This window comes from Dermacentor variabilis, unplaced genomic scaffold, assembly GCF_050947875.1.
Source record: "Dermacentor variabilis isolate Ectoservices unplaced genomic scaffold, ASM5094787v1 scaffold_354, whole genome shotgun sequence".
NCBI classification, from domain to species: domain Eukaryota; kingdom Metazoa; phylum Arthropoda; class Arachnida; order Ixodida; family Ixodidae; genus Dermacentor; species Dermacentor variabilis.
Window position 1 is genome coordinate 12,501 of NW_027460538.1, and position 20,209 is coordinate 32,709.

A 20,209-nucleotide genomic window follows, 5' to 3' on the forward strand; every position below is an offset into this window, starting at 1 on the left:
CGGTCATCCATTTTGATGTTCTTCAATACAGTGCCCTCAATCTTTAAAATAGAGTATTGATGGCCTGTGAAACCCAATGGTTCAGGACCACTACAGTGCTCTCCAGAAAGCTAGGGCAGCTAATGTGGTACAGGCAAATTACCTTCACTGAGGCAACTTTGTTCATGAAGACACCTGAAAGTCTATTGAAGAACTTGAGCTTTTGACTTGACTAGCGTCTTCAGCTTGTATAGGAAGATCTCGATAGGCAGAAAACTTATCTATATGACCAGTCTGGTGGACATAATCAGCAAGATGCAGCAGAGAATGCGCAATGTACACATAGATACCCTTGCCATAAAGTGAGCCAGCCTCAGAAACAAACTTCTGCAGAAGGTTCTCAACAACATCAGCATTGTATGCAGCATATTTGGACAAGCAGAAATGCAAATATAGATGCTGAGAGTCATGAAATGATCAAAAGCTTTTTTTCAAGCTCTCCTGAACTCTACTGCTTTCCAATTTTCCAAGAACCACATGAACCGGGGCCTCCTTTCATGTCACTTAGCACTGTGGCGCCAAAGTCAAAAAGTGTCGCAGCCAAATGTAGCTTCGAGCCTGAGCGCACCTTTTTTGAAGATTGTTTTTTTTGACTCCCAGTAGTGAACTAGCAGCTCTATCATTTTACCTGGACACACCAGATGCATATAACTGAGGGAAAAGTGGTTTACCATTCCAGCACCTTGGCACCGGAAAGGGTGTACGCTGTGATTGTGATCTTTCTGAAGAAAGGTTTGAAAGTCCTCATCTGTTTCGCAAGGGGCTGTCCCGGAAAAATGACTTTCTTATCTAGGACAGAGTGCACACCCTTTTGAGCACACTTTTCGCAACCAGAATATGCAGTGTTCCCCTTTGTGTACTTGATATAAGCCCTGGCCGGTGGGCATCACACACAAATGGAAGTGAGTCTCGCAGCATATGACTTGCCGCTGTACAAAGTCCCATTCTAACAAGCTCTTTAAACAGTTGACTCATTGTAAAAAGCTTTCATGTACGAAGTTATGTCCCCGGGATTGCTGTCCTTCATAAAGGGCAGCAAGAAAAGGAGAACAGAGATTTTTCTTAATTAACACAAGTATTGGTCAAAACTGCCTCCGAAAGCTGCAGAAAATAGGAAGCCCAGCCACATTTACAAATAATGAGAGCGTCTGGCACTCTGTTGAAATGTGCTCTGTTAGACTGGATGTTATTCCAAAGTAATCGTACACTCCACTCCATTCAGACTCAGTTTCTTTCAAAGTCTTCAGTAATGTTCTCGCATCTGCAGGTAGCTCCGGGTGGAAAGGCTTCAGCACCATTACAGAAGTCAGGTGGGAAGCTCGCACTGTATAGCGACTGCCCACATGTGCAGGTTGCTCTCAACAGAAGTCTCGGTACTGTGCCCAGTTACTACATAGGGACTTGTCCCCTCATCTTCAGAGCTATTCGAAAACACATGTTCGGCGTTAGGCAATATGAGAGCGCCTGGTCCTGCGCCCCACGAAGAAAAGCGGCATACGCCATCCTCGTCTGTGACCGATGGGCAAGATAAGCTGACTCCGCCGTGCAACGAAGGGCGCTGAGCAGTCGGGTCACTAATACCGGTGTCACATGACCACTTTTGAAAGTGATCAAGGCCGATCCGAATCGAAATTTGCGACTGCGATTGGCTTTCTCGTGTAGCTTGCGCAAAGGGAGCCGGCAATGTTCTGACTGGTGTTGTACGAGTCGCGAGCCGCTTTTTTCGTCAAGACGATAGATTGGATTAGTTACAAGCACTGCTCCAGGAGGGCGCCTGTAAACGGCAATTTTTTTACGTGAACACCCGCTGTCACGCGCAGGCCCCGGCGAGCCTGGTTCCATTTGTATATGGCATCGCGACAGACCAAACACAAAGAAGACCATAGGACAAGCGCTCGTCCTGTGGTTTTCCTTGTCTCTGTATTTCGTCTGTAGCGCTTTCATGTACTAAAAGGGCGATTAAAGTATGCTGCATACTGACAAAAGACTAACCGTATTTTTCCGAGATGGTACGCCACATTTCGTTTTGAGTTTTGCGCCGCGAAGGCCGAGGGAAGCACGCACAACCAAAGAACAGCACAACCTCCACTACATATGGTGGGACAAAAAAAACAACAAAGAAAACACGCCAGCTCTCGATGTCAGTGACAGTAGGACTGCCGCTAGTCGGCAGAGTCTCCGACAAAAAGATAATGCGAAATCTAGGATGAATGATTCATACTTTGCAATCTCATAAACACAAAATAAAATAGTACAATACAGCATTATTACATAATGTAATGATAATATGCTGCCAACTACATTTGTTTAAGCGCTTAGGGTATGCGAACGCTTTTCGTTTCGGTTTTTGTTTTATATGCAGCATGCCCCTCTGCTGCTGCTGCCACCAAACCAACCCACAGTATTATGAAGTGCGCGCAAATAGGATAATTTATACAAGACATACAGTTAGCATGACACATTGGATAAATTTATTTTGAAGATGCACCTGTACGCTTGCACCCAGAACGAGCAATGTTGTAGCAATCATATATATATATATATATATATTATAGAGTGTCGTAATCTGACTGCCAGATGTCGCAATTAGAATTATATCCGTGTTAGGTATCCAAATTTTGGGTACACCCAGTTGTGTTTGTAAGATACCTTACAAACACAAATGGGGGTCTTATCCCAAATGTACATTTGTGATTGGATGGAGGGAACATACCCAGCTAGGTTAAAAAATAATGGTTGGTCAAAGTGTCCGGTCGCAATGCATTGGTGTTCCAGTTTCTTTGGTGCTTCAATGCATAAAACAGCGGTTTCTTAAAAAAAGTAACTGGAACACCATCGTTTCGTCGGACACTGAAAATTAATATCTCGGAACTGGTGCTGTTGAGGGAAATCGTTCCAAGTGGATACGCTGTGCGAATAACTCGGCGGCTGTAGTTCGTAGATTAAAATATGTGGCGTAAATAATCAGTGAAAAAGTTAATCAGCGTAAGTACGTTAATTATTCAATTAATTCCATATTGTGAATTCTCGTAGAAGTAATGGCAGCCTCGAATAATTTAGAGCATGGGTTAGGACTGCGCTATTTGCCATAGGCAATTAAAGAAAAAATTTGGTGCAGCTAAAGACGCTCTATATATATATATATATATATATATATATATATATATATATATATATATATATCTATAATAGAGAGAGAGAGAGAGAGAGAGAGAGAGATAATCAGATTGCTTGCGGTTTGCCACCCCCTTCCCCCCATGTCGAGAAATATTCGGTACGTCACTGAGTGGATGATGAGATGGACGGTTCTGAAGATGGCGGTTTTGATTTCGGTGAAATCTAGAAGGCGTATCGTTAGTGTGGACGTTTCGGTTGTGTTTGTTGTACCGTGTTTGTTGCACAACTGTTGCCGTGCTTTTCTGCCGCTGTTGTAATTTGTGGAGACGCCGTTACTTTTACGCATATTAATTTTATGGGCTTGCGCGATAATGCTTCAGATATTTAGTTCTGACCTGGCAGTTTCGATGCTAGCTAGTATTGTGTAGCCGGTTTTAAAAGTTATAATTGAACCGAAAGATGAATATAGAAGACAGCGAAATAAGTAAAGAAACAGAGAAAATAGAATTTATTTTTATTCATTTATCTGTTCATTTTTCACCCTGCATGCATAGAGGTGAACGCAAAGTTAACGGACTCCAATATCGAATGCGGATCGCGATAAAGTGTGTGTGTGTGTGTGTGTGGTTAAGATGCACCAAAAACATTCACGACCCATCGGTGTACTTTCATTAAAAAACAATATCATCTTCTGTATGATATTTATTAATTCGGGCCAAATATTCCTATTATTGTTATTATTATTATTATTATTATTATTATTATTATTATTATTATTATTATTATTATTATTATTATTATTGCATTAAATGAAGGTCCTATAGACCTCTAAGCCCTATAAAAGAATACTGGCAAGACTCGGAGTACCTAGAATTGAACAGCTTTCTTGGCAGCCAGTTTCGGTTTTGGGCTTGCGCCTATCTTTCCTTTGGTTCCGAAATCCCAAAACTTGATTTGACGCATAAAAAGAGTAGAAAAAAACATATAATAGTCTAAAATGTCATGTAATACTTATAAAAATAACTTGTTTTGTCTTCCTTGACCACCGAATAGGTACGTGGTGTCCAAATGTTGACGTCAACGACGTTTTTCTGGCTCCCGAAATCGCATGCAGTACTTTCAACCTGCGAAAGCATAGCCTTTGAGATCCGCATTTTAAATTAAAAGGAGACTGTGGACAGCCACGTTTTTAAGGCAAGCTTCAGTGTCTTGGGGGTGTAGCTCAGATGGTAGAGCGCTCGCTTAGCATGCGAGAGGTACGGGGATCGATACCCCGCACCTCCACTTTTTCTTTTTCCCCCTTATTTTTCCCAAACTGGAGCGCAAGCTTTTAGAAGTTAAATTAAGAGTTTCACACATTTTAACGCCACTGTCTCGTGTTTCCAAAACTTCATTAAGGCTTAAGTGATTCATTATTAATTATTTTGTTACGGTATAGGCACACCGATTAAGTAATTAGACAGTTTTAGTATAGCGTACGCTATTCCATTGCGTACGCTAAAAAATAGCGGATCGTCACTGCGCATGCGCTGAACGCTAAACGAAATAGCGGGTATAGCGGGCGTACGCAACGCTAACGAGTTAGCGTTAGCGTTTTTGCGGGGTTTGCGGAGCTTGCGGGAAACATGGCGGCGGTCCGGGCTGCCCACTTCGAATTGAATTTGGCGTTGCTTTTGTAAAATACACTTCGTTCGTAGCAAATGACTGTGTAAACGGCTTTCGCTTAGTCTCAGGCCGCTTCGACGACAGAGTATTATGGATAACCTCGTGGTGTTTTCGAGATCGCTTCTTGTTTCGAACGAGTCAAAGCCTAACGAAAGAAGCGTTCGAGATGTCAGCGCCACCTTTCGCGAAAGGCGCGAAATAGCCGCAACGATGACATATGGCCTCTGAGATCCGAAGATATCGCCGGCCAACTAAAATTGTAGAAAACGTGCGCTGCTTAGCGTACGCTATATTAGAGACTTTTAGCCTGTCCGCTATTCCGGTAAACGGGAGCAGTTTGGGCGGATTACCGGATTTGCGGGGGCGTAGCTAGATCGCTGCAGCCGCCTGGTAGCGTAGAGTTCAACCAGACAAACACTGAGCTAAAACTGCAGTAACCCACCATATCCTGCTTCGCTAGTGGTGCAAATTTTTGGCAGCGGCGTAATTGTGAACACGATTACGCCACTGTCGAATATTTACACCAGCAGCTAAGCAGAATATAGTAATTAGCTCTGTGTTTGTGTGGTTGAGCTTTGCACCACCAGCTGGCGCCACCAATCTGGCCACTCACGTTTACGCCCCCGCTATACCGGCAAACCGCCCGCACTTGCCGGAATACCGGACACGCTAAAAGTAGGGAGTTTTAGAATAGGGGCCCCAATAGTTTGGGGCCCCAAAGAGCTTTGCGGGTGTTAGCGTTGGGGCACGTAGGAGTGAAGAGTTTTAGAATAGGGTTTGACGTTTGCGGATAGCGTCTTGCGCTGACAGCGCCACTACGGCGTCAAGGAAAAAACTATTAGCAATAATTAAATAAAATATACCATTTTATGATAGGAATAATAATTTTTACTTGCGTGTATTCGCGTTTAAGTACAATTTAGAGGTTATTCTCTGTAAGCAGCAAACAATTAGTTGCGCTTAGTTTTGAGCAAACCAACTTTACTAGCCTTCACCAGCCAAGCTTAGCCGCGTTAGGCCTACGAGCCATAAAATCCACAATCGAATTCAAAATCAGCGGCGTCTAATGAGTCAATCTTCATAACACACGCTAGTTGAGAGAAAGCGATAACCGCACTCACTTCTCCTAGCTTGCGAACTTCTCGCGTTACCGCGAATCGAACCCAGTTTTGTGCTAGGTTAGAGCCGTCGCTTAGATGGGTGCCGCCATGTTTGCCGACGCAAAGCTTTTGGGGCCGCTATTTGGGCTCCCGCTAAATCGGTGAAATAGCGTTCCCAACGCAAAACCCAAACGGAGTTTGCGTCTTGCGCATGCGCAGTGGCTTCGACGCTATTTCTTTGGGGCCCCAGAACGTTTGGGGCCCCTATTCTAAAACTCTCTAGTCTCTATTATAGCGTATAGCGTACGCTATTGTTGCGGACGCTAAACTAAAACTGTCTATTATGCGCTCATCTGGAAGGGCAGATATGCGTTACGTGTGTAATTATTGACACTTCTTTTTTATGCCCTTCATAAACTACTACAGCCACAGCTTTTGTTGTATATTGAATAAATAAGATGAAATGCGACATGTAATAATCTTTAAAAAAATACTCCCCGTCGGGGAATCGAAGCCCGGTCTCCCGCGTGACAGGCGGGGATACTGGCCACAATCGGTACGAAGAGAATAGCTGCGAAATTTAATTGGGACTTGTGGAAGTTTAATGATAAATTACTGGAAGATGAAGAGTACGCGACTAAAGTCAAGGATTATATAGCGAACATGCTGCGATGTAACTCCGGAAGTTTTATGCAAGTATGGGAGCAGTTCAAATGTGATATTAAAGTAGCCGCTATTGATAGATCATGTGCGCTTCAGCGAAAAGAAAAACAACGAGTTAAAGAGCTGCAGAGTACCCTAGATTTTATGCTAAGTACGGAGTGCTACGAGCCGGGATTGTTCACAAAAGAAATTAAAGAGACTAAAACTATAAGCTCGAGGCAATAGACGAAGAAACTTACCGGGGCGCAGTGATAAGGGCGCGTAACGAAAAACTGCGGTCCGGAAAGACGCCTACCAAACGCGCGCTCAGTGATGAAAAAAGGCACGCCCTGTCGAAAGACATAACGGAAATATGCTATCAAAACGAAATCACAAATCGAAGAGAAATAATCAAGCAGGCATTCGCCGAACATTACATTAGGAGGCAAGCAGGCATACGTCGAAGTTACATTAAGAGTTTCGCACATTTTAACGCCACTGTTTCGTGTTTCCAAAACTTCATGAAGTCTTAAGTGATTCATCGTTAATTATTTTTGTTAAGTTATAGACACACCGATTAAGTAATTATGAAAAAGGCGCTCACCTAGAAGGGCAGAGATGCGTTACGTATGTAATAATTGATAGTTTTATGCCCTTCATAAACTACAGTGGCAGATTTTGTGTTATGTTTAATAAATAAGATGAATTGCGACATGTAATAAAAAAGCTGCTCCCCGTCGGGGAATCGAACCCCGGTCTCCCGCGTGACAGGCGGGGATACTGGTCACTATACTAACGAGGAGGTTGGAGAACCATGCCTTCAAAAGTGACGACTAATGTGTCTAGCTATGGTTACAAGCCACGTACGAGACGTACGATAGTTCGATCACTACAAGTACGAGCTATGTTTTGAGGTAACAACAGATACTTATGTTTGTTAGATGACGCGGCAACATTTGTAATATTTTGACTTGTGCAAGAATAAAATGACGCACTTTAAAGCTGCTACGTGATATGCTCCGAACCTGTCCTAAACCTCTGGGCATGGTTAGACCAGTTAGACCGAGTTAGACACGGTTCTTCGGTGCTTCTTCCCGGCGAGCGATATCGGCAGGGTGCTCAGACTCAGAATAAAACTGTCTTCCCTCTCTAATTTTGTCAGTGACTGTTTGTTTTAGCTTTTGTTGTGCTGGAAATTGTTCCCGTTTTCCACAACTTCGTAGTTTCCGAACGAGGTGTATTATGTATACCAATTGATCCGAGAGGCTTTTTTCGATTAACCATTTTCTTCGGTATGAAATCATCAGTGCAGAACTGGGAATTGATTTCAACTTCAACCACAGATGACGTCCTCCAGTGCTAGCTCAACGTAGTCGAGAACGGACTCGTCATTCGCATTAGAAAAATTTTTGAGATCTGCAGTTTTAATCACGCCATGGTTTGAACGGTCTATTCAAAACATAAATCGCACAAGCTTTATTATTATTTTGATCGTATAATTTTTAATCACGCCATGGTTTGAACGGTCTATTCAAAACATAAATCGCACAAGCTTTATTATTATTTTGATCGTATAATTGAACTTATTTAACAAACATCTAACACAAAAAGTGCTGCGCACAAGCTAAGGCAAGTCAGAATTGAGCAAGAACAAGTCCTCCTGCGCAATATGCTCACGAAGAGAGCGTCGTAATCTGACTGACAGATGTCGCAATTAGAATTATATCCGTGCCAGGTGTCCATCTTCTGGGTACCCCCAGTTGTGTTAGCTACCTTTAAAACACAACTGGGGGTCTAATCCCAAATGTACATTTCGGATTGGATGGAGGGAACATATATCCAGCTAGGTATAAAAAAAAATTGTTGGTCAAAGTGTCTGTCGAAATGCATTGGTGTTCCAATTTCTCCTGTGCATCAATGCATAAAACAGCGGTTTCCTTAAAAAGTAACTTGAACGCCATCATTTCATCGGACACTAGAAAATTAATGTCTCGGAACTGGTGCTTGCTGCCCAGACAATTCGTTCTAAGTGGATGCGCTGTGCGAACTCAGCGGCTGTTATTCGTAGATAGAAATATGAAGGAGACGGAGGTCAAGCATGTTTTTAAGGCAGCTGCACCGTGTCGGGGGTGTAGCTCAGATGGTAGAGCGCTCGCTTAGCATGCGAGAGGTACGGGGATCGATACCCCGCACCTCCACTTTTTTCTTTTCTTTTTTTTTCAGACTGGAGCGCAAGCTTCTTTTAACGCCAGTGTCTCGTGTTTCCAAAACTTGACTAAGGCTGAAGTAATTGATTATAAATTATTTTTGTTTACGGTATAGGCACACGGATTAAGCAATTATAAAAATCACGCTCATCTAAAAGGGCAGAGATGCGTTACGTGTGTAATAATTGATACTTTTTTATGCCCTTCATAAGCTACAGTGACAGTTTTAGTGTTATGTTTAATAAATATGATGAATTGTGACATGTAATAAGAAAAAAAAAAAAAATTCGCTCCCCGTCGGGGAATCGAACCCCGGTCTCCCGCGTGACAGGCGGGGATACTGACCACTATACTAACGAGGATTTTTTTTTCTTTATTGCCTTTTCACCAACGCAAACAAAAAGATCAAATACACGACATGTACATATTCTAAATATACCAGCCACAGCTCGGCCAGTGCAAGGTGTTTAAAAGGGCTTCACAGAAGCCCATTGGTCTAGTACAGGAAGCCATTCCGGGGGTTCACATATTGCTCTGAACAAGTCGCGTGTGTATATAATGCTCTCAACAAAATAGTGTCTTGCTGAGTGAGCCTGTATATGACAATGCCTGATGTCCATGCTCGTCTTCCATACGCTGTGCATGCAAAGCAGCATTAGCATATCACTCGGCGCTTCCCCTGTTTCTGCACGTGGAAGAAACCGGATTCCAAAAGGGCTTATCGGCAATTCTTTTTTAAGTGTTCTTTGTAGGACGTCCCACAGAAATAGGGCGTCATGGCAGTCAATAAAAATATGCTCAATTGATTCTGGCTTATTACAGATTAAGCAGTTTACCGACCAAGGTACAAAAAGACCTTTGCTTTGTAACCATGGCTTTACAGGGAGAGTGTCGGTATGTAATTGAAAAAAGAACGTTTTAGCAGAGGGTCTCACTGGCATTTTTTTAACGCGCTTTAGCACATCGCGCTCAGGACCTAGCCTGTAGGCAGCTCGGTAAACCGGTAATGGTAAAAATACATCGAGAATATCAGAATACAAACGCTTTTTCGTGACATCACACAAGTATTCATATGAGAACCTTGCCTTGAGCAGGCGTACAGAAGCAACCACTTCACGCAAATAAGCACTGAGCGGTCCAGCTCCGAAAGAAACAGTTGACACGACAAAGTCAGATAGATAATCATGCAATCGTGCTTGGATCACAGTTCTCAAAAACACACCAGTTTGGTCCCGCACAAAGAAGAATCTGCTTACCAGCTGCTTGAAAAACAGGTGTGAGAGCCCTAGCCCACCATTTTTCACCTTGTGAAACAAATTGCACCGGCTTGTGCGCTCCCATTGCGATCCCCAAATAAAGGTCGCAAACACTCGGTGGATTTTTTGAACCGAAGTTCTTGCCATGGCCATCACTTGCAACACGTAGAACACTTTTGCAATTAAAAACATATTACAAACGGAAGCTCTTGCGAACATTGAAAAGTTATGGCCACCCCATTTATCGGTAGCATTTTTGACGCGTTTATTTTCCTCAGACCAATATTCATCAGCATTGAGGTAGTTATTTAGCGGGACACCGAGGTACTTTCCGGGGGAGACGGTCCAATTCCTATTACAGTACACCTCGGGTGTGCTCTGCCAGTTGCCATGCCAAAATCCAAGGCATTTCGGCCAACTGATCACGCTACCAGTTGCTGTGCAGAACGCCTTAGCAACACTGACAACTTCCTGCACGCTTCTAGCATCAGTGCAAAACACGGCTATGTCGTGCGCGTACGCTAAGACCTTAACTTCACTGCTGAAAAAAGTGAAGCCTCGAATACATGGTGTTGCAAACAAACGTAAACAAAACGGCTCCAAGTATATCGCAAAAAGTAGAGGGGACAACGCACATCCTTGTTTCACACTCGACCGCACAGGAATTGACATACTTAATTCTTTGTTGATCACTAATTTGGCTGTGCAATCATGATACACCATTCTAACACCTTCAGTAATTACAGATCCAACATTTACGTGCTCCAGCAATAAAAACAGAACTTCATGTACAACTTTGTCGAACGCTTTATGTAAATCTAGCTGAATCATAGCTACGCGGTCATGCATTGCGTCACAACATTCCAGAATACTTCTTGCTATGTGTATGTTCGTAAAAATTGTTCTACCTTTAATGCCACAGGTTTGATGCGGGCCAACGAGGGACTTAATAACGTTTTGGAGCCTTCTAGCTAACACTTTCATGTATATTTTATAATCTGTATTGGTCAAACTAATGGGACGGTAGGACTCAACTGAAAGTAATTTTGCAGGATCGTCAGTTTTGGGGATCATTACTACGTGCGCTGTCCTGAACGAGAGAGGCGCTTGCTTTTTTTCATAGCATTCAGCGATCACTCGGTGTAAAGCCACTGCCATTTCTGCCTTAAAAAATTTGTATACGGCTGCACCCAGTCCATCTGGCCCAGGTGATTTGCCATTGCCCAAGTCATCGATTGCCGCTTCAATTTCGGCCACGCTAATTTCAGATTCCAGTGATTCTCTAACAGTGTCCTCTAATCTTGGCATAAGAGTTAGAAAGTGGGCTTTGAAGTACTCGGGGTCATAAATTCTTCCTCCGAGAAGTTCGGTATAAAATTCAACAAATGCACATTTTATCTCTTCGCTTTCTCGTGTAATTTTGTTGTAATATCGAATTTCATTTATCTCCTTATTTGCAGCATGCTTCTTTTCTTCACTTAGCACACGCTTAGTGGGCGTTTCGCCCAGCCACAACTTTTCAGTGCGCGCCCTTATCATTGCACCGCGGTACTTATCTTCGTCGATCAACTCGAGTTTCGCTTTCACCTCTGGTATTTCTTTTTTAAACGCTCCAGGCTCTTCATGTTCTACCCCTAACATGTACACCAGTTCACTGTGTAACTGTTTCTCTAGTTGCCTTTCCTTGTGACGCAATAAGCATGCTCTATCGATGGCAGCAATTTTAATGTCGCATTTAAACTGCTCCCATACTGATATGAAACAGTTGGTTTCCGTATGCAGGGCATTTGAAAGATACTCCTTGGCTCTTGTGACAAACAATTCATCTTGCAGCAGTTTTTCATTGAACTTCCACAGGAACCAATTAAACTTGACACTCTTTCGTTTTTCGCCAATCGTAATCGAGACCAAACTATGATCGCTAAAACTGAGATATTGTGTTTCATAAGAGGAACACAGTGGTACAAACTTCGCCGGTACGTATATTCTATCAAGCCTCGCATGGGAATCACCTTGAAAGTGCGTATACCGTGCTTGGCCATCTCGCGTCATTGCATAACCAATGTCCTCAAGCTCTCTCTCAATTACTATCGCGTTCAACAGCTCAGCACTTCTATCGCGTACTTTGAGGCTAGTCGTTTTATCTTCAGCTGTACAGACGCAGTTGAAATCCCCAAGAAACACAACATGTCGTTCTGTTTTCAAAAATCCTTCAGCATACTTAAAAAAAATTTCGCGTTCATGAATTTTGTTCGGTGCGTAGATGCACACAGCGCGCCACAGTAGACCAGCAAAAATAAAATCACATGCGACAAGTCTCCCACTTTCGCAGGTGGACACTTTTTCTACAACCGATATGCTATTGCGAATAAAAATGACGCAATAGCATATGTTGCAATTTGAAAGATATTGCAACATTGCAATATCTTTCCATATCAAATCATGGCCATATCATATATCATATCATATCATATCATGGCCATATCATATCATATCATATCATATCATGGCCATATCATATCATATCATATCATATCATATCATGGCCATATCATATCATATCATATCATATCATGGCCATATCATATCATATCATATCATATCATGGCCATATCATATCATATCATATCATATCATATCATGGCCATATCATATCATATCATATCATATCATGGCCATATCATATCATATCATATCATATCATGGCCATATCATATCATATCATATCATATCATGGCCATATCATATCATATCATATCATATCATGGCCATATCATATCATATCATATCATATCATGGCCATATCATATCATATCATGGCCATATCATATCATATCATATTATGGCCATATCATATCATATCATATCATATCATATCATGGCCATATCATATCATATCATGGCCATATCATATCATATCATATCATATCATGGCCATATCATATCATGGCCATATCATATCATATCATATCATATCATGGCCATATCATATCATATCATATCATGGCCATATCATATCATATCATATCATGGCCATATCATATCATATCATATCATATCATGGCCATATCATATCATATCATATCATATCATGGCCATATCATATCATATCATATCATATCATGGCCATATCATATCATATCATATCATATCATGGCCATATCATATCATATCATATCATATCATGGCCATATCATATCATATCATATCATATCATGGCCATATCATATCATATCATATCATATCATGGCCATATCATATCATATCATATCATGGCCATATCATATCATATCATATCATGGCCATATCATATCATATCATATCATATCATATCATGGCCATATCATATCATATCATATCATATCATGGCCATATCATATCATATCATATCATATCATGGCCATATCATATCATATCATATCATATCATGGCCATATCATATCATATCATATCATATCATGGCCATATCATATCATATCATATCATATCATGGCCATATCATATCATATCATATCATATCATATCATGGCCATATCATATCATATCATATCATGGCCATATCATATCATATCATATCATGGCCATATCATATCATATCATATCATGGCCATATCATATCATATCATATCATGGCCATATCATATCATATCATATCATGGCCATATCATATCATATCATATCATGGCCATATCATATCATATCATATCATATCATATCATGGCCATATCATATCATATCATATCATATCATGGCCATATCATATCATATCATATCATATCATGGCCATATCATATCATATCATATCATATCATGGCCATATCATATCATATCATATCATGGCCATATCATATCATATCATATCATGGCCATATCATATCATATCATATCATATCATATCATGGCCATATCATATCATATCATGGCCATATCATATCATATCATATCATATCATGGCCATATCATATCATATCATATCATGGCCATATCATATCATATCATATCATATCATGGCCATATCATATCATATCATATCATGGCCATATCATATCATATCATATCATGGCCATATCATATCATATCATATCATATCATGGCCATATCATATCATATCATAGCATATCATGGCCATATCATATCATATCATATCATGGCCATATCATATCATATCATATCATGGCCATATCATATCATATCATATCATATCATGGCCATATCATATCATATCATATCATATATCATGGCCATATCATATCATATCATATCATATCATATCATGGCCATATCATATCATATCATATCATATCATGGCCATATCATATCATATCATATCATATCATATCATGGCCATATCATATCATATCATATCATATCATATCATGGCCATATCATATCATATCATATCATGGCCATATCATATCATATCATATCATGGCCATATCATGGCCATATCATATCATATCATGGCCATATCATATCATATCATATCATATCATGGCCATATCATATCATATCATATCATATCATGGCCATATCATATCATATCATATCATATCATGGCCATATCATATCATATCATATCATATCATGGCCATATCATATATCATATCATGGCCATATCATATCATATCATATCATGGCCATATCATATCATATCATATCATATCATGGCCATATCATATCATATCATATCATGGCCATATCATATCATATCATCTCATATCATATCATATCATGGCCATATCATATCATATCATATCATGGCCATATCATATATCATATCATATCATGGCCATATCATATCATATCATATCATATCATGGCCATATCATATCATATCATATCATATCATGGCCATATCATATCATATCATATCATATCATGGCCATATCATATCATATTGTTACGGTTAATGTTAAACCGGCTTTATTCAAGGGACGAGATGGATGGTAAAGTCAAGATGGCGTCCTGAGGCTGCACCAGCTCACTTCTTCTTCCTCTTCTTCTCGCCCGGCTCATGCCGTAGCAATCCCCGGTTGCCAGACGAAGCCCGCTGGGCAAGTCCAAATCACTCGGAAAGCGTAGGGTGAAACCGCTTAAGACGGGCAACATGTACTAACTGGGTCCGGCTAGACCGACGACCAGTCGACGTCAAGCGTGCCACTACGTACGTCAAGTCACTCAAGCGATCTACGATGACGAATGGGCCCGTGTACTGAGGTAAAAACTTTTCGCATAAGCCACGTTTACGTTGAGGAGTCCACAACCACACAGAGTCTCCTTTGGCGTACGAGACAGACTGGTGTCGGCTGTCATAGCGCTCTTTCGATCGGTCTTGCGACGCCACAGTACGAAGACGAGCGATACGCCGGGCTTCTTCGGCAAGACAAAGCGTCTTGGCAACAGAGTACTCGCTGTGAAAGTCAAACGGTAGTATAGTGTCAATGCAGCTTAGCGGTGAACGTGCGTAAAGGAGATAAAAAGGACTGTAATCGGTCGTCTCATGCTTTGCAGTATTATACGCATAGGTGATGAAGGGGAGTACGTCATCCCAGTCCTTGTGATCGGAAGATACGTACATGGCCAGCATGTTAGTCAGAGTTCTGTTCGTACGTTCTACAAGCCCATTTGTCTGAGGGTGATAAGGCGTTGAATGACGGAATTGCGAACTGCAGAGACGAAGCAGTTCTTCTACGGCGTCCGCAACGAACTGACGACCGCGATCGCTAATGATCACACGGGGGGGACCATGTCGAAGAATAATGAATCGAAGCAAAAACGTTGCAACGGACGCAGCTGTTGAAGATGGCACGGCCGCCGTTTCCGCGTAACGGGTCAGATGGTCGACACATACGATCACCCATCGGTTGTCGTTAGATGATCGGGGAAATGGGCCCAGAAGATCGATACCCACTTGTTCAAATGGCAGGCGAGGCGGCGGCAGAGGTTGGAGAAGACCTGGCGGAGCGGTCGTAGGGCGCTTGTAGCGTTGACATTGTTCGCAACTGGCGACGTAGTGCTTGACCGTGTCCCGCATTCTGGGCCAGTAAAAACGCTCCTGTGTCCGGTTCAAAGTTCTTATGAATCCTAGATGGCCAGAGGTCACATCGTTGTGCATGGCTCTCAGTATGTCCGTTCGCAGACTCTGCGGCACCACCAGAAGGAAGCGTGCGCCTTTAACCGAATAATTGGTCTTGTAAAGCAGGCCGTCACGAACACAAAATCGACCGGTGGCTCCAGGACGCGATGCGGCCACAAATAGAGGTTCCAAACCAATATCATTTTCCTGCTCTGCTTTGAAAGTCATCGAGTCTGGGAATGTAGAAGAAATGGGAGCAAAACAGCCATCAAAATTGTCTTCGTCACACTCCGTCGTCGTCAGAGGAAGGCGGGAGAGACAGTCCGCATCTGCGTGGCGACGCCCGGACTTGTAGGAAATAACGAAGTCGTACTCCTGCAGTCGAAGAGCCCAACGTGCCAGTCGTCCACTCGGGTCACGGAGATTCACCAACCAGCACAACGCGTGGTGGTCAGTAATGATAGTGAACGGGCGTCCGTAGATGTAAGGTCGAAATTTGTGGACAGCGAAAACAGCTGCCAAGCATTCTTGCTCGGTCACAGTGTAATTGCGTTCCGCCTTAGTCAAAGAGCGACTAGCATAAGCCACAACGTGTTCAGCTCCTTGATGACGTTGCACAAGTACGGCGCCGATGCCGATGCCACTGGCATCAGCGTGCACTTCCGTAGGTGCGCATGCATCGAAGTGACGCAATATGGGCCCTGATGTTAGTAGAAATTTTAGCTGACGGAACGCGTCGTCGCAAGCCGATGTCCAGTTGAAAGGGACGGCTTTTTGGAGAAGACATGTTAGGGGGTACACCACGTCGGCGAATCTTGGGACGAAGCGCCGAAAATACGAGCACAGGCCCAAGAAACTCCTCAACTCCCGCACTGACTTCGGTGCTTCGAAGGAGCTGACTGCCTCAATCTTCCGTGGATCTGGCCTCACACCGTTTTTGTCGACCAGATGCCCAAGTACTAACGTCTCGGTTTCTCCAAAACGACATTTCTTGGAATTTAGGATCAAGCCGGCTTGTTTGACACAATCCAGAACAAGATTGAGACGGCTGTTATGTTCACTCAATGTGCTGCCAAAAATAACCACATCATCGAGGTAGCACAAACAAATTTCCCATTTAAGTCCTTGGAGGATAGTATCCATGAATCGTTCGAATGTTGCTGGCGCGTTACAAAGGCCGAACGGCATAACGTTAAATTCATAAAGACCGTCTGGTGTCACGAAGGCCGTTTTCTCCTTATCGTCTGGGTGCATGGGTATCTGCCAATACCCCGATCGCAAATCCAGTGATGAAAAGTAGGCAGCGGAATGTAGACAGTCGATGACATCATCAATTCTAGGAAGCGGATACACATCCTTTTTGGTGACCGCATTCAGTTTCCTGTAATCAACGCAAAACCGCCACGATCCATCCTTCTTCTTTACTAAGATTACTGGTGCTGCCCACGGACTAGAAGACTCTTGGACAACACTTTTACGCAGCATGTCTTTCACCTGTTCAGCAATAACTGTCCTCTCTGCTGAAGAAACGCGGTAAGGCTTTTGCCGAATGGGGTGCGCAGATCCGGTGTCAATTCTGTGGCGAGCACGAGAACGCGGGAGTGAAGCCTGCTTGTCGCCTTGTGTGAAATCGAACACAGAAAGATGTGCCCACAAAACTTGTGCGAGAGCGCGGCGCTCATGTGAGGGCAGTGCCTTGTTGATCATTCGTAGGATCTGCTCTTCAGAAATGCTTCTTTGGGGATCGCTAGTATGAGACTGCTCCTCCTCGCGTAGAACTGTAATGGAGCTGTAAGTAATCTCGTCAAATTCAGCAAGCTTCATATCACGCGGGAGAACGGCAGGGACGCAAGAACAATTGAAAGCCCATAAATTGGAGGCGCCATTCACTACTCTCACGACAGAGCGTGGTACAAGTACATCTTTCTTTGCGCAGCTCGACGTAAGTGGCTGGACTTGCGCGTCAAACGATGAAAGGTCGGCAGCAGCGAAATTGACAGGGATACGTGACAGCGACCAAGGCGGTAGCAGCAAATCGTTCGAAACAACACAATAGTTTTTCACTGGTAAGGATGTGTCGGCAAGGGTGGCGAGAAGCGCGCTATTCAAAGTAATTTCGCCTGTGCCACAGTTAACGGATGCACCACAATCCTGAAGAAAGTCAATCCCGAGAATCACATCATGAGTGCATCGCGGTAGTACAAGAAATTCTGTTTTAAGATCTTCTCCTCCGAATAAAACACTTGCAACACAAATACCAAGGGGAACTAGGCACTCTCCGCTGACACCACGAAACGTCACACCATCATTCCACGGGAACATAACTTTCCTACCCAGCCTCTCTTTGAAAGTCACACTCATGACGGAAACGGTAGCACCAGTATCCACTAATGCTGTTGCAGGTATACTATCAATTAACACACGCACTTTGTTCTTCACCATCATAATAGGCAGAGGAGTATTTCGCAGATACACAGACTGTCCGGCGACCTTACCTCCATCGGCCGCGCCGGCTAGTTTCCCGACGGCGGTGGAGACGTAGCACGTCGCCGTGGTGACGGTGAACGGCGTTGGCGACTGGTTGGGGGCGTCAGGCTGCGGTCAGAAGCTGGCGAGCCACTCCTTCTACTATACTGACGGAAGGTATTCCGAGGTGGCGCGCCTGTGGTGTTTGCAGGGTCTATCGGCCAACGGTCGTCATAACTATCACGTCCAAAATTAGGCCAAGTTGGTGGTGGGCCATCTGTTGTTGTCTGTCGGCGCCGGCGACAAAAACGAGCAATGTGTCCTGAGGCGCCACAGCTGTAACATACAGGAGATGCGCGACCGACGTTGTATGCCTCGGAGTCAACCCTGGGACGCTGCGAATAATAAACGCGATCTTCCGAATTCCGATTCGTGGTGGTAGCTCGACGAGTTCGTTGATCGTGCGTCATGTCGTCGGGAAAGGTACGTCGGTGCTGTCGCAGCTGATCACCTCGACAGTCTGCAACGCCTGGCATGACAGAAAATGCTGACACAGCAGATGCATGTTCTTGAGGTTGGTTGGAAGCGCAACCAAGCTGTTCGACATCCGCCCCTTTGGTGTGTCGTTCAAGTTCTTCGCGGACAATTTGCCTTATAGTTGCCGCAAGGTCAAATTGAAAGCTGTAGTTGTCGTTTTCGTCAACGCTTGCCACCGTTGTGACATTTGCTAGCCTGCCAAACTTTGGCGTGATACGGCGCAGCTTCAAGGCCTCAAATGTGCGGCAATGCTTGATGAGGTCGGCGACCGAGGCGAGACTCTCCTTTCCGATTAAATAATTGTAAACATCCTCGGCTATGCCTTTGAGAAGGTGTCCAACCTTGTCCTCTTCGGACATTCGAGGATTGACAGTCTTGCAAAGCTTCAGGATCGCCTCTATGTACGTAGTACAGGTCTCACCTGGGACTTGAGCGCGCTGAAGCAATGTCTGCTCCGCCCGCTTCCGTTTCGTGGTGGAATCGCCAAAGCACTCTGTGAGGTGAGTAACGAAGCTGTCCCACGTTGTGAACGTATCTTCATGGTTCTCGAACCACACTAGCGCCGTGTCTGTGAGGAACAGAACCACATTGTCGAGCTGAGTCGTGGAGTTCCAGCCGTTGTACTTGCTCACACGCTTGTAGTGGGTGAGCCATTCCTCCACGTCTTCGCCGAATTTTCCAGAGAAAGGGCGGGGCTCCATCTGATGCATCCAGGCGCCGGTTGTTCGCACTGGAGCTGCCAGAGAAGGCTGTTCGTCGCTGCTGTGGGACATCGGGATCTCAAGCGGTGTTGGAGGCAGTCGAGCGAGGCGTCGGCTCCGGCGTGGCACTTGCTGCAGCAGCTCCGTCGTCTTGGTCGAAGTACCCCGCACCTCCACCACAAAACTGTTACGGTTAATGTTAAACCGGCTTTATTCAAGGGACGAGATGGATGGTAAAGTCAAGATGGCGTCCTGAGGCTGCACCAGCTCACTTCTTCTTCCTCTTCTTCTCGCCCGGCTCATGCCGTAGCAATATCATATCATGGCCATATCATATCATATCATATCATGGCCATATCATATCATATCATATCATGGCCATATCATATCATATCATATCATA

At 43.6% G+C, this 20,209-nt stretch overlaps 3 non-coding genes across 3 annotated transcripts; 2 read left to right on the forward strand and 1 right to left on the reverse strand.

Annotated features, from left to right (window-relative positions):
- The first annotated feature begins 4,367 nt into the window (after positions 1–4,367).
- Positions 4,368–4,440, forward strand: TRNAA-AGC (transfer RNA alanine (anticodon AGC)). The gene has a single exon. It is a non-coding gene; the product is annotated as a tRNA-Ala (tRNA).
- Positions 4,441–8,688: 4,248 nt separating this feature from the next.
- Positions 8,689–8,761, forward strand: TRNAA-AGC (transfer RNA alanine (anticodon AGC)). The gene has a single exon. It is a non-coding gene; the product is annotated as a tRNA-Ala (tRNA).
- A 299-nt stretch (positions 8,762–9,060) lies between these two features.
- On the reverse strand, positions 9,061–9,132 carry TRNAD-GUC (transfer RNA aspartic acid (anticodon GUC)). Its single transcript has one exon. It is a non-coding gene; the product is annotated as a tRNA-Asp (tRNA).
- Between the last annotated feature and the right edge of the window lie 11,077 nt (positions 9,133–20,209).